The following is a 13630-nucleotide window of genomic DNA, read 5'->3' on the forward strand; positions in this document are numbered from 1 at the left end:
AAATAATCCAATCAAGAAATGGGCAGAGGACATGAAGAGACATTTCTGCAAAGAAGACATCCAGATGGCCAACAGACACATGAAAAAGTGCTCCATATCACTCAGCATCAGGGAAATACAAATCAAAACCACAATGAGATATCACCTCACACCAGTCAGAATGGCTAAAATCAACAGGTCAGGAAATGACAGATGCTGGCGAGGATGTGGAGAAAGGGGAACCCTCCTACACTGTTGGTGGGAATGCAAGCTGGTGCAGCCACTCTGGAAAACAGCATGCAGGTTCCTCAAAATGTTGAAAATAGAACTGCCCTATGACCCAGCAATTGCACTACTGGGTATTTACCCTAAAGACACAAACGTAGTGATCCAAAGGGGCACGTGCACCTGAATGTTTATAGCAGCAATGTCCACAATAGCCAAACTATGGAAAGAACCTAGATGTCCATCAACAGATGAATGGATCAAGAAGATGTGGTATATATACACAATGGAATACTATGCAGCCATCAAAAAATGAAATCTTGCCATTTGCGACAACATGGATGGAACTAGAGCGTATCATGCTCAGCGAAATAAGTCAAGCGGAAAAGACAACTATCATATGATCTCCCTGATATGAGGAAGTGGTGATGCAACATGGGGGCTTAAGTGGGTAGGAGAAGAGTAAATGAAACAAGATAGGATTGGGAGAGAGACAAACCATAAGTGACTCTTAATCTCACAAAACAAACTGAGGGTTGCTGGGGGGAGGGGGGTTGGGAGAAGGGGGGTGGGGTTATGGACATTGGGGAGGGTATGTGCTTTGGTGAGTGCTGTGAAGTGTGTCAACCTGGCAATTCACAGACCTGTACCCCTGGGGATAAAAATATATTTTATGTTTATAAAAAATAAAAAATTAAAAATTAAAAAAAATTGATAGAGACAAAAAAAAATAAATGCATACAACTCAACAGCAAGGTAACAACAACAAAATCCAATTTAAAAAAATGGGTCAAGGATCTGAATAGACTTTTTTTTCCCGAAATGACCTAAATAGATGATGGGGATTAAGGAGTACACTTGCAATGATCACCGGGTGATTTATGGAAATGTGGAATCACTGTATCATACACCTGAGACTAATACTACACTGTATGTTAATTAACTGGAATTCAAATTAAGAAAGACCTACATAAGGTTAATGGGTACAGGAAAAGCTGTTGAACATCCCTGATCATCAAGGAAATGCAAATCAAAACCACAATGAGATATTGCCTCATATCTGCCAAGATGTCTACTATTAAAGAAACAAAAGATAAAAGTGGTGATAAGGATGTGGAGAAAAGGGATTTCTTGTGCACTGTTGGTGGAATGTAAACAGGTACAGCTTCTATGGAAAGAAGTATAAAGGCTTTTAAAGAAATTAGGCCCATCATAATCTAGTAATCCCACTTCTGGATACATATCCAAAGGAAATGAAAGCATATTAAAAAGATAATCTGTACACTCATGTTTATTGCAGGATTAAACACAAGAGCCATGATGTAGAAACAACCCAAATATCCATACATGGATAAAGATGTGGTATATATATATACATAGATATGTGTGTATATATGTATATATATAATATGTCTATTAACTGTTATTCAGCCATGAGCAAAAGGACATCTTGCCATTTGAGACAATATGGATAGTCCTTGAGAGCATTATGCTAAGTGAAATAAATCATGCATGAAAAGCTGAATAGTACAGGGTATCATTTATATGTGGAATCTTAGGAAAAAAATTGAACTTTAAAAACAGTAAAGTTGTGGTTGCTAGGAGCTGGAGGATGAGATAAATAGGGAGAGGATGGTAAAAGGGTACAAACTTTCAGTTATAAGATGAACAAATTCTGAGGATCTAATGTATAGCATGGCGATTGTAGTTGATAACACTGTATTGTGTAATTGAAATTTGCTAAGATATCTCAAGCAATCTCACCACACCCACCAAAAGTAAGTATATATATACTTACATACTTTAAATATAGTTTTATTTATCAATTATACCTCAGTAAAGAAAGGGAGATATGTTAAAAAAAAATGGAAGTCTAGGTGTTAGACGGTTGGCTTCCTAGATCTTTCATTGTTCTAGGCTTCTTCATTTTCAGTATTAAGGCAGTTGCTGGAGGAAGAAAGCATCACTCCATCCCTTTTAGGTAATCCTTGATTCACAAAGCAAACTCAGTATGTATCTTGTGTTGAGAACTAAATAATTAGACTAAATCTAGCTCCATAAGAGTCCAAGTCACTGTGTTTCCCAGATTGTGATTTGACAATGTTAGTTTTTTTCCTGACATAGTAGTGATTTATTTATTTTTTTGGTAAAAGTATGTGGCATTTGTAGAAAAACTGGTAAAGGCTGATGTGGGGACTGGGAATTACAATATTTATAATCACAAAATTTATGAGTTTATTTAAAGAGTGTGTGTGTGTGTGTGTGTGTATAGAGATACAGAGAAAAGGAAAAAATATCACTCAAAGGATGGATACACAAATGTGTGTAGTTGTTTCTCTGGATGTGGCCTTCTGGCTGAGTAATTATCTTTTTTCTTTCTACTTATCACAATTTTGTTTCTTTGAAACTGAGATGTTAGCATGAGTCTTCCTTTTGCTAAAATGTAGATAAGATTGCTTAGAGTGTCTGATTCTGCACAGTGTGGTTTTTCCAAAGATTCTCTTGGAGTGGAGGTGGGGTTCTATTTTGGTGCTCATGTCTGACTTCAAGTTCTTATTTCCTCAGAATTTATTGAATTCAGGGATTGAATCCCTTGTTTGCTGCCTTTAAGCTATTATGTGGAGTCCAAAAGATGAATCTTGAGCCCTTTACTGATTTCCATAAAACCCTATTCTCATAGGGCAGGTGTAAGTAAAATTATACTGGTAACGTTGGGAAGGGATATGGATAAATTCATCAGGCAACATAATTTTAAATTATATCGGAAAATCTTTCTCTTTCTTGATCCTTTGAAATCTGAGATTCTTCATCTGTGGCCTCCTCTATTAAAGATTCTGGCCACATACCATCTTGATTGCTTCTCCTTTCACACTTTCCATCTTTGCTCTCAAGCTCCTCCTGTCCCTGGAGAGCACTGGTAACTCCAAACTCTTCTTAGTCCTCTCTGTAAAGCAATGTACCTTTTATCTTCTTCTCATCATAAAATTCATTAAGATGTTCAGGACAAAAGACTTCCTTGGAAAAGAACTATCAGAAATTGTGGTGTCAAATAGCACACCCCATTATATTTCCTTAATGGGAAGATGAAGATGGATTTATTCTTTTAAACAACTCTTCCCCCTTTTTCAAAAGGTGGATAATAGAATAGAAGATGAGAAAGGGTTTTAATTTTATCCCCACTTTTATTTTCAATTTGTAATAAACAATCTGAAGACCATAGCTTTTTAGAAATGTGGGGCATATGGAGCCACCTACACAAGGACAGCCTGGTCGGAAAGTGGTGATGACCACATCTGGAAGGGTGATAATATTTTTGAAGGAAAATGCAGAAAATTCATGGGTAAAAGGGAAATTGGTACTTTGCCTTTTGTTCTGCTAGCTGAAATTTTAGACATTTTTACCAGGTTGAACTTCTTTCAGAATTAAAGCAGTAAATCCAGGGTTTTACCCAGGAATTCATGTACTTCACAAGTAACTTTACAAGTGCAAACATATTTCAACCCATTCTTGCTATTTAATCATCTCTGGATATGTGACCTGGAGCAGGCTCAAAATTGGGTTGGGTGGATAAGAATATAAGGATTCCTTATCAGAATTTGTTTTCAAATTTGGCTACGGGTGAGATTTCCAAGCTGATTTTGATTTGAGATGGTGCCCATAGCTTTTGTTTCCAAGAACAATTCTAATATAACTTGCTGTTCACAGGGTTATCTAATACAGTGGCAGAATTTGTGTGACTGATAGTTTTGTGGTTTTTTTTTTTTTTTCCCACTACTGGTAGGCACTGGACTTGGGGGAGTATGCTGGGCTCCTGACCAAAGCATTTGGGTTTTGATATTCTTTTTTTTTTTTTTTTTTTTAAGATTTTATTTATTTGACAGACAGAGATCACAAGTAGGCAGAGAGACAGGCAGAGACAGAGAGAGGAGGAAGCAGGCTCCTCGCTGAGCAGAGAGCCCTGGGCTCTATCCCAGGACCCTGGGATCACGACCTGAGCCAAAGGCAGAGGCTTTATTTAACCCACTGAGCCACCCAGGTGTCCCGGGTTTTGATATTCTTTATGGATGGTCGTTGTTACATCCTTCAGCCTGCATTTCCCCACTTGTTACTCCGAAATAACTGATAATATTCTGTAACTCATTATTCTCTCTCTGTCCCAGTATATCATTTCTCATACTTTGGTAGTAGAGTGGGATTAAAAGTTCAGTTTTCTGATTCCCACTCTAGATCTAATGAGTCAGATCCTGCAGAAGAGCATCCTCTTGCAATGTAAGAGACACCCAATTTTGATATCCATCTGGATAGGAGTGGGAGTTCCCAAAGACCAAAATAATAATAAGTCTAGGTTAAAACAACAACAACAACAACAACAACAAAAACCAAAGAACTTTGATGTGGCCATTTCTTCACCAATTCCTCATTCTTCTACCTTTTCTCCCCATCTTGGTGTCTGTTGGAGATAGGGGGAGAGGACAAAGTTAAGGACAAGAGAGTTCTCCCTTGCTTGGTTCAATTATGATCTGGTTTTTAAATCTTGATGAGGCAAATATTCACATTCTGGCTCTTTTTTGAGGAGCATAAGGCAGAGGTCTGCATTTTGCTCAATTCTTCATCTGAGTCTTTAACAAAATTACTGGGGGAAGGAGAAGTTCAGAAAGCAACCAGCTTAGTATGAAAAGTTAATCTTTTGTTCTGATAAATTCTTTCTGAAGCTCTCCTAACACTTCTCTGGCTTGTGTTTGGAGAGTATGTAGGAGGGAGGTATATCCTGGCACCCCTCTTGAGAATGTGTACATACTACATTCTTTATTTCTATGTTTGGGCTTCAGCAATAGCTATGAAATGGCACAAAGTTCTACTTAACACTATGTTTAGGAAGTAGCTCTCCTCTTCCAGGTTCAAAGAGTGACTTTTGTATATAGACATGGTTCTAAATTTTAAGATAATTTTTCATGACCTATGGAGATGATTTGGTTTTCAATTTGAATAATTATAGACTGTAAGCCCAAATTTCCAATTATTTCTCACTTGAGCTATATTTGTGATCTCCACTAAATCGTAATATTAACCAAGTATTGATTGTCCTGGATTGTGTTATTTTTTTAACCTGTCATGATTATTGCCAGCACTTTAGCTAGTCTGTTATATGTGTATTCATTGAGGAAGAGCTATTTTTTTTCCTTGAGTTATTTTTAAATGTTTAATATCATGCTTATTCTAGTTTCATAAATATGTGTTCCATGCTCTGGAAAAATTCATAAAATACTGAAATGTTCAGTTCCAATTTTGGTTTATAATTGTGGTGTATCATGACAGGATTTTGAGGCCTATGAGGACAGAAAAGTTAGTCTGGTTGAGGCTGGGTCAGGATAGGCTGTTTAAGAGGTGAGCTTGATACTTGTGGTACCCAGAATAGTCCATACATTTTAGTCCTTACTCTATGTAGCTTGATTTCAGCAGCTAAAGTCACTTGGAAACGGTATACAGAAGCAGGTGCTCCTTTTGGATGAAAACAAGTGTGCCTTTTCCATCCCAGGAAGAAGGATGAAAGAGTTCAAACTTTCCTTTGACACATGGTGCTGAAAAAGTTTGAAAGATCATTTTATCCTTGCTTCATCGCTATGGTAACGTGCTCTTCTATAGATAATTGTGTGCTTGCTTTTTTCCTCCCAAGGAGAAGTTGTACCCATGTTCAACATTTTTAACAACAAAAGTAAGGTATCAGGAAATATGGACTGACCATTCTGTATTTATGGAAATCTGCAGTTAAGAATAATTATTAACTACATATGGAGAGAGGGACTGTGAATTTAAGAGTTCTCAAAATAAAAGAGAAACATTTCTTTTTATCTGCATTGATGTCTTTTTTTCTCCTCTAGCATTTGTCTTTTGGTTTAAAAGATGAGGGCAATGTTAGGAGTTTTTTTCCTTCCTGAAGGCATCCAGCCAGGAAGGGAAGCCATGGGAGTGCCTGCTTATAGCAAATTGCAGCTTAAACAGTGAGAAATTTGTGCTACTCAATGATAATTGAGTATTCCTGTGGCAAGATACAGAAGTGAATTAAGATGGGCCTGTATTTTAAAATTATGAGCAATTCATGCCTTATTTCCAGTGATTTTATCATAAATTAGTCCTCTTTTGGTCTGATATAATTTTTTTAACATAAAACTGATGACTATAAATATTTTCTTGTTAGAGTGAAATCTTTGTCAAACTTTGATTTGGGACAAGAAAAGAACTTAAGAAAGATGATATTTACAAGTAGGTCTGCACATGGCTACAGAAGGACATGAAACCATTCCATGAATTGTGATTTGTCCATATAGAATCATATTTGACAAAGATATACAGTATCAATCACTCAGCTATTAGCATATACCATAGCTAACATTAATTATACCTCAAATCCTGATAAGAATGGCTTATTCAGTCAGAGAAAGACAACTATCATATGATCTCCCTGATATGAGGAAGTGGAGATGCAATGTGGGGGTTTTGGGGGGTAGGAAAAGAATAAATGAAACAAGATGGGATTGGGAGGGAGACAAAACATCAGAGACTTAATCTCACAAAAACAAACTGAGGGTTGTTGGGGGTGGGGCAGTAGGGAGACAGTGGTGGGATTATGGACATTGGGGAGGGTATGTGCTATGGTGAGTGCTGTGAAGTGTGTAAACCTGTGAAGTGTGGCGATTCACAGACCTGTACCCCTGGGGCTAATAATACATTATATGTTTATAAAAAATAAAAAAAAATAAAAATAAAATTCATAAAAAAAAGAATGGCTTCTATCAGTTCTCTTTAGTCATAGATGGCTTCATTTATTTTTAAATTAGAGTAATAAATTAGTCTTGGGTAATATAAGTTTGAAATTTGGGAACCAAGTCATAGAGACCTAGTCATCATTATAGGCAGAATAGCTGGAGATTCATGACTCCTTACAGGCAGGTCCTAGTCACATGGTTTCATGTTATAAACTGGGTAAGCCAAATTATATCAAACCAATATTCTTCAGGTTAGGAGAACAATGGAAAAGGAGAATAATGCATTTAAGTTGAAGAGATGAGGCATTTTCTAAATGTAGAAAGTAATCTTTTTTGGTGTTATATGTCTAATGCATTAAATCTATGATCTCATTTTATCATCATCATAGCTTTGGGAGGTAGATAAAATTGAGTTTATTTTAAGGTGAGAGAACTTGAAGCTCAGAAAACTTAAGTAATTTGCCCAAGATCAGAAAGCTAGGAACTAGCTAAAAGAGGGATTCAAATGCTAGTCTGTTGGTCTCTAAAGTGCGTCAGTGCCTTTTCTGAATGATGATATGTAATTGATTCTGGAGAGAATGTTTATGAAATGAGAGATGATGCTCCTTTTATTATTTTAAGTCTTGAACTTTAAGAAGAATACAAAAAATAAGGACAGTAGAGACCTCAAGGAGAATTAGTCCAAGGTCTTTTTGTGGGCGTCTTCACCTCTTTGACTCTTCTATAAAATAAGAAACAGTGATGAGTTTTATCCTCATTCATTTCACTGATTTTGCTCTATTTCTGGAGGAGGAACTTTCAGAGCCTTTCAAGGAATGGCATATGTGGACATCATTTACACATTTCCCAAGGTCTACTAAGCCTTTGGGCAAGAAGTGCCCTCAATTTCCTTGTCATTATTTTGTAAATATATTTTTTTCCTGGGGTCTCCTACAGAAGAATGGCTGTGACCTGGGGGTGTATCTAGGTCCTTTGGTCAAAATGTAGATGTAAAGGAAATTAGAAACAACCTTTGTGGGAGTGAAAATTCTGTCTACATGAATTAAATGATAAAAATTGAAAGAAGTTAAAATTTGTATGGATAGAACTGTTTAATTTAGGGGATGTAGAGAATCAAATGAATCTCCTCTAATGAACATAATTCTGAGACACCTATTAACATAGTGAGTATACCAAGGGATTAAGTAGAATCATGTTGGAAGCTACTATATCTTAGAAATTTGTCCAATCTTAAATCTTTAACTGAAGAAAAATTAACAGTTTGTTTGAATCTTTGTCCCCCAAATCTTACCCTGCCTAACCTGGTAATTTGCACCTCAATCCCCTCGCAACCCCCCTATAGTTGGACTATATACAATCTGAGGAAAATAAAAAAACAAAAACAAAGAAAACCCATGATGTGAGTATCTTTGTGCTCTATTCGGGTCAATCATTGTTTTCTTTAAAAATGTTGATAATACTTAAGGAAATATAATATCTAAGTGCATACGTAGTGTTTGACTTGATTTATGTGGACTAAGTACTTAAGAAGGCATTATCAGGTAGATGGAGTGATTACAAATCCAATATATCAAATATGTAAATCCAGTTTAAAATCTTGAAAGGAATTTAAGTTCAATTAAGGGAAGATTGCTTAGGAAGTTTAAATTTGTTCAACTTCAGTTAATGAAACACTCAAAAATAAGGAGCCATACTACCTGGATCTGAATTTCGGTGCTGTCACTTTTTGGCTCATGATCTTGTATGAGTTACTCAATCGCCTTATGCCTCAGTTTCCTCATTTGTAAAAAGCAAGAAACAATTGTAGCTATCTCATAGGGTTGTTAGGAAAACTAAGTCATTACCCAAACAACTGCTTAGAGCAGAGCCTGGTAAAAAGTAAGCTTTAGGTATGGGCTTGCTCTTGCTAACCACGAAAATGTTTGTTGTCTAACATTTTTTTTTTTAATCCTTAAAACTTTTCACTTGAACTTTCCATCTCTTCCAGATGTGAACCTTTACTTTTCAGACCCTTAACTTTTCTCTTCTTCCCAGGAAGTCCTGTGTGTATTTCCCTGCTCTTTTTCCTGAGTACTCAATACTTCACCACACTGGTGGTGGCCTTTAAATGAAGCCATTTTGTGGAACCAACACAGTCCTAAATCCAGAAGTAATACCAGTTAGTGGGTTTTGCTTTGTTTTCTTGAATGCCATGCTAGGGAACATATAACTATGAAGTTACTTAGTAATGCATAATTTTCTCACCAATCCACTTCTCTCACATTCCTTAGCCTGCTCACACGTCTTTCTTCTCCTATATTTTTCCCCTAACTTGAGACTGACTGATTCTGATCCTTTTTCCTTTGCTCATTCTTGTATCCTAAAAGTCCAAAGGCCTATTTTAGTGAGAGAGAGAACTTCTCAAAGGATGGGGAGAATGAGAAGCCATGAATGGTAATGTAAAAGTGCATACTAAGTATTCATTGAATACTTGAATGGGTTTTTTTTTTTAACTTATTAGGAATGTTGACATTTTCGATTTAAAAAGTATTGAGTATTTTGATTAGAATAAGACTTAGCAAGTTAATATACTCAGTCTGATTAATTCAAGAGAAACGACCTTTTCCAAGTAATATGTAAACCTTAAAAAAGCATATTTGTACCTTCAGGGTACAACTTGGGAAATTCTTTTCATACTCTAAAAGTGCTAACACTTACCTCTTTAGGTATACTATGCCTGGATTGTTACATAAATTTAATTTTTTATGTCTACAGTGAGGGTAGGCATTATTATTCCCATTTCATAGCTTGGGAACTGAGCCTTGGGGAAGTTCAGTGATTAGCCAAAGGTCATGAGATTCTAAGTAATAGAGTAGGAGTCTGAACCTAAGTTCAAGGATCTAAAGCTTCCAGATCTCAATATCCTACAACCTCTGGGGATATAGGCATGTTCCAAGAAAATTTACCTCACTTTGGTAAGTTCTTCGTTTGAAAATATTCTTTGTATATTAGTCTGTTATCAGTATTTATTTTATTTTTATTTTTTTAATTCAAGTTAATTAACATATAGTATATTATTAGTTTTGTGGTAGAATTATTAGTGTTTGAATTGCTGGGCTAATCTGAGGAAAGCTGGAGTGCTAAAGGATGATTCACTTTTTTTTTTAAACTACTTTTTTTTAAAATTTAAATTCAGGGAAGGGGGGAAAGTTCATTTTTTATTTTGACTCTATCACGTTTCTTTTTTAAGTAACCTATATAAGATGTTTATGAATTTCTATGTGGTAAGACTCCCTGTTCACATAAAGTTTTTCAAATTTAGCCTGCTTACTCCCAAATAGATTTTTGGGTGTAGGCATTGCAGAAAACTCATGTTTAGTGAAAACATCAGTGAATAATGAAAACATTCTTGGTAATAAGTATAGGTCTGGAAATGTTATTATGTAAATTTAATGGAAATTTTATTCTTTATGCTTACAAGAATACATTTATGAAGGTATTCCAGGTGTGTACTTCTTATCAAAGAGGAAAATTCTGAGAAATGAAGAAAAGAGCATTCTTTTTGTTTATATTATTAAATGTGATCCATTCACAATGAATTAAAACAGTCTAGGCAAACTTCTCATTTAGGAACTGAAGTTTATAATATTTGATTGAAACAAGTTTGAACTACAACAGAAAAATATCTAATTGACCCTAGAACTGAAATAAGTTAATCTGATCCAGAGACTGAGCACAATATAGACAATAGCTGGAACTGTACTGCAGCAGAATTAAGTATTGAAAGCTCTTTTCCCCTTTGTTGGGGAAGAGGGCAGGAGAAGGAATAACTTGGAAGGGAGTGAATCTACTCTTTTTTTTTTAAATTAAATTAATTTATTTTCAGCATAACAGTATTCATTATTTTCTCACCACACCCAGTGCTCCATGCAATCCGTACCCTCTATAATACCCACCACCTGGTACCCCAACCTCCCACCACCTCCGCCACTTCAGACCCCTCAGATTGTTTTTCAGAGTCCATAGTCTCTCATGATTCACCTCCCCTTCCAATTTCCCCCAACTCCCTTCTCTCTAACTCCCCATGTCCTCCATGCTATTTGTTATGCTCCACAAATAAGTGAAACTGGAAGTCCCAGTGTGTGGTTCCAGTGACAGCCTGATTGGACCTAAACATAGCCTACAGAGGAAGGTGGTGTACTGAAACATAATTCCTAAGTATGGAATGAAAAAGAGAAGTACCCTATGTAATATCAGTAAGGTTTATTACAGGTAATGATCCTTAAAGAGATCAGGTGTATGCAGCCATTGTTGGGAAACTAGGAAAAAAAATTAAGCTTATATAAACTTATTAAACAAACTATAGATTTTGAAACTTGAGAACTGGCATCTTTAACATATTTTTTTTGGCTTCTTGAAAACATTTATTTGAAACATTAGATTTTATAGATTTTTCTATTTTCCTTTCCAAACTCTTACCAGTTACAGGTAAGATGTGCTGGTGAAACTGATCGGACAGTTTTATTGGCTAAAATGACAGGGGAAAAAATGCATTACAATATTAAGTTTCACTATATTAAGCTCTGTCTTTTTAGTTAACTGGAAAAAGGAAGGAATGCTAAAGGTATTAGCCAAAACTAGAATTTGAGTATCTTTAGAAATAAAATCTGATTTCCCTATTGTATAAAAGAATTTTAATATTTTAAATGGGATAAGTTGAGAGGTCACCAGATATTTCTATATACTCTATTTTCCTAGATGAATTCTTAAAATTTAAAGGCAGTATATCTTAGAAACCTTTCATTCAGAGAATCCAGAATAATAGTTTGTGAATTTAAGTGACAGTGCCAAGCAAAGTGGGATTCTGTTTCCAATAGACTTTATTTCCCATCGATCTAAATGTATCCATGTTGATGGAAGGTCAAGTCTTTCAAAGAATCGGTATGACCTCTATATATGGCTCGTGTGATGGATCAAGGAGGGTAAATCCAAGAGGGATTTAGGAAGAGGAATCTAATGTTAATGGGAATTTAATTGACATAGTTGAGTAATTGTTGAAAATGTTTACAATTATAAACACCACTGCATTGATGAAGCAGATATAGATTGGATAGGAACAGCACAAATTCAGTTTTGGACATGCTACATTTTCAGTACCCACCAGTCATTGTAATAGGGCTGTCAAACATTCCCTAACCTACATGTACTGTGATGGTCACTGAGATTAAATACAAATATTACCTTGAAGAAGCTTATATGGCATTATTCAAAAAAACTGGCAACACTTTGGCCAGTATTTGCAATATGATTCATAATAGAGCTTGTAAGTCAAGGTATATGCCTATAGATCTAATAGAGTATGGTACTGGAAAAAAAATCAGTTATTTTCAACATTTCCTCTTTTCCTTTATTCATGCTTCGCCTGACCCTTCTTACTCAGTGAGTAAACAGATGAAGGGTTGTTAAAATTTTAAGCATAGTTTTATTTTTAAAATTTTTGTTATTATATAGTTGGCATATAATGTTAGTTGTACAACATAGTGATTTGACAGTTCTGTATGTTATTCAGGGCTTACTTCAACAAATGTAGTCACCATCTGTCACAATACAACATTACTACAATATTATTACCTATATTACCTATGCTGTATTTTTCATCTCCATGACTTATTATTTGTTTTTTTAACTGGAACTTTTTAACCTCTTAATCCCTTACCACCTCCCTTCTGGCAACCACCAGTTTGTTCAGTTCATTCTCTGTACTTATTAGTGTGTTTGTGGTTGTTTTCTTGTTCATTTGTTTTTTTAGATTTCACATATAGGTAAAATTACATGGTATTTGTCTTAGTCAGTATCACTTATTTCATTTAGCATAATGCCTTCCAGGTCCATCATGTTGTCTCAAATGGCAAGATCTCATTTTTTTTTTTTTTAATGGCAGAGTAATATGCTACTGTATGTGTATCCATTTTTTTTTTTTTTCTGTTGAGACGGGTTGCTTCCATATCTTGGCTACTATAAATGGTGTTGCAATAAACACAGGGGTGCATATCTTTTCGAAATAGTGTTTGCTTTTTTTTTTCTTAGGTAAATACCCAGTGATGGAATTACTGGATCATATGGGATTTCTATTTTTTATTTTTTGAGGAACATTCCTACTGTTTTCCACAGTGGCTGTACCAGTTTACATTCCCACCAACAGTGTCTGGGGGTCCTTTTCTCTACACCCTCACCAGTACTTGCTATTTCTTTTTGATACTAGCCTTTCTGACAGATGTAATGAGGTGATACCTCATTGTGGTTTTGATTTGCATTTCCCTGGTGATTACTGATGTTGGAACACCTTTTCATGTGTCTGTTGGCCATCTGTATATAGTCTCTGGAAAAATGTCTGTTGATGTCCTCTGCCCATTTTAAAAATTGGATTGTGTTCTGTTGTTGAGTTGTGTAAGTTCTTTATATGGTTTGACTATTAGCATCTTTTCTCATATATCATTTGAAAATATCTTCTTTCAGCTGGTAGACTGACTTTTCATTTTGTTGATGGTTTCCTTTACTGTGCCAAAGCTTTTTGTTTTGGTGTAGTCGCAATAGTTTATTTTTGCTTTTGTTTCCGTCTGCCCAGAAAAAAAATGTTGCTAATGCTGAGGACTCACAGAGATTACTGGCTATGTTTTCTTCTA

Source organism: Neovison vison, chromosome 13, assembly GCF_020171115.1.
Source record: "Neovison vison isolate M4711 chromosome 13, ASM_NN_V1, whole genome shotgun sequence".
Lineage (NCBI taxonomy): Eukaryota > Metazoa > Chordata > Mammalia > Carnivora > Mustelidae > Neogale > Neogale vison.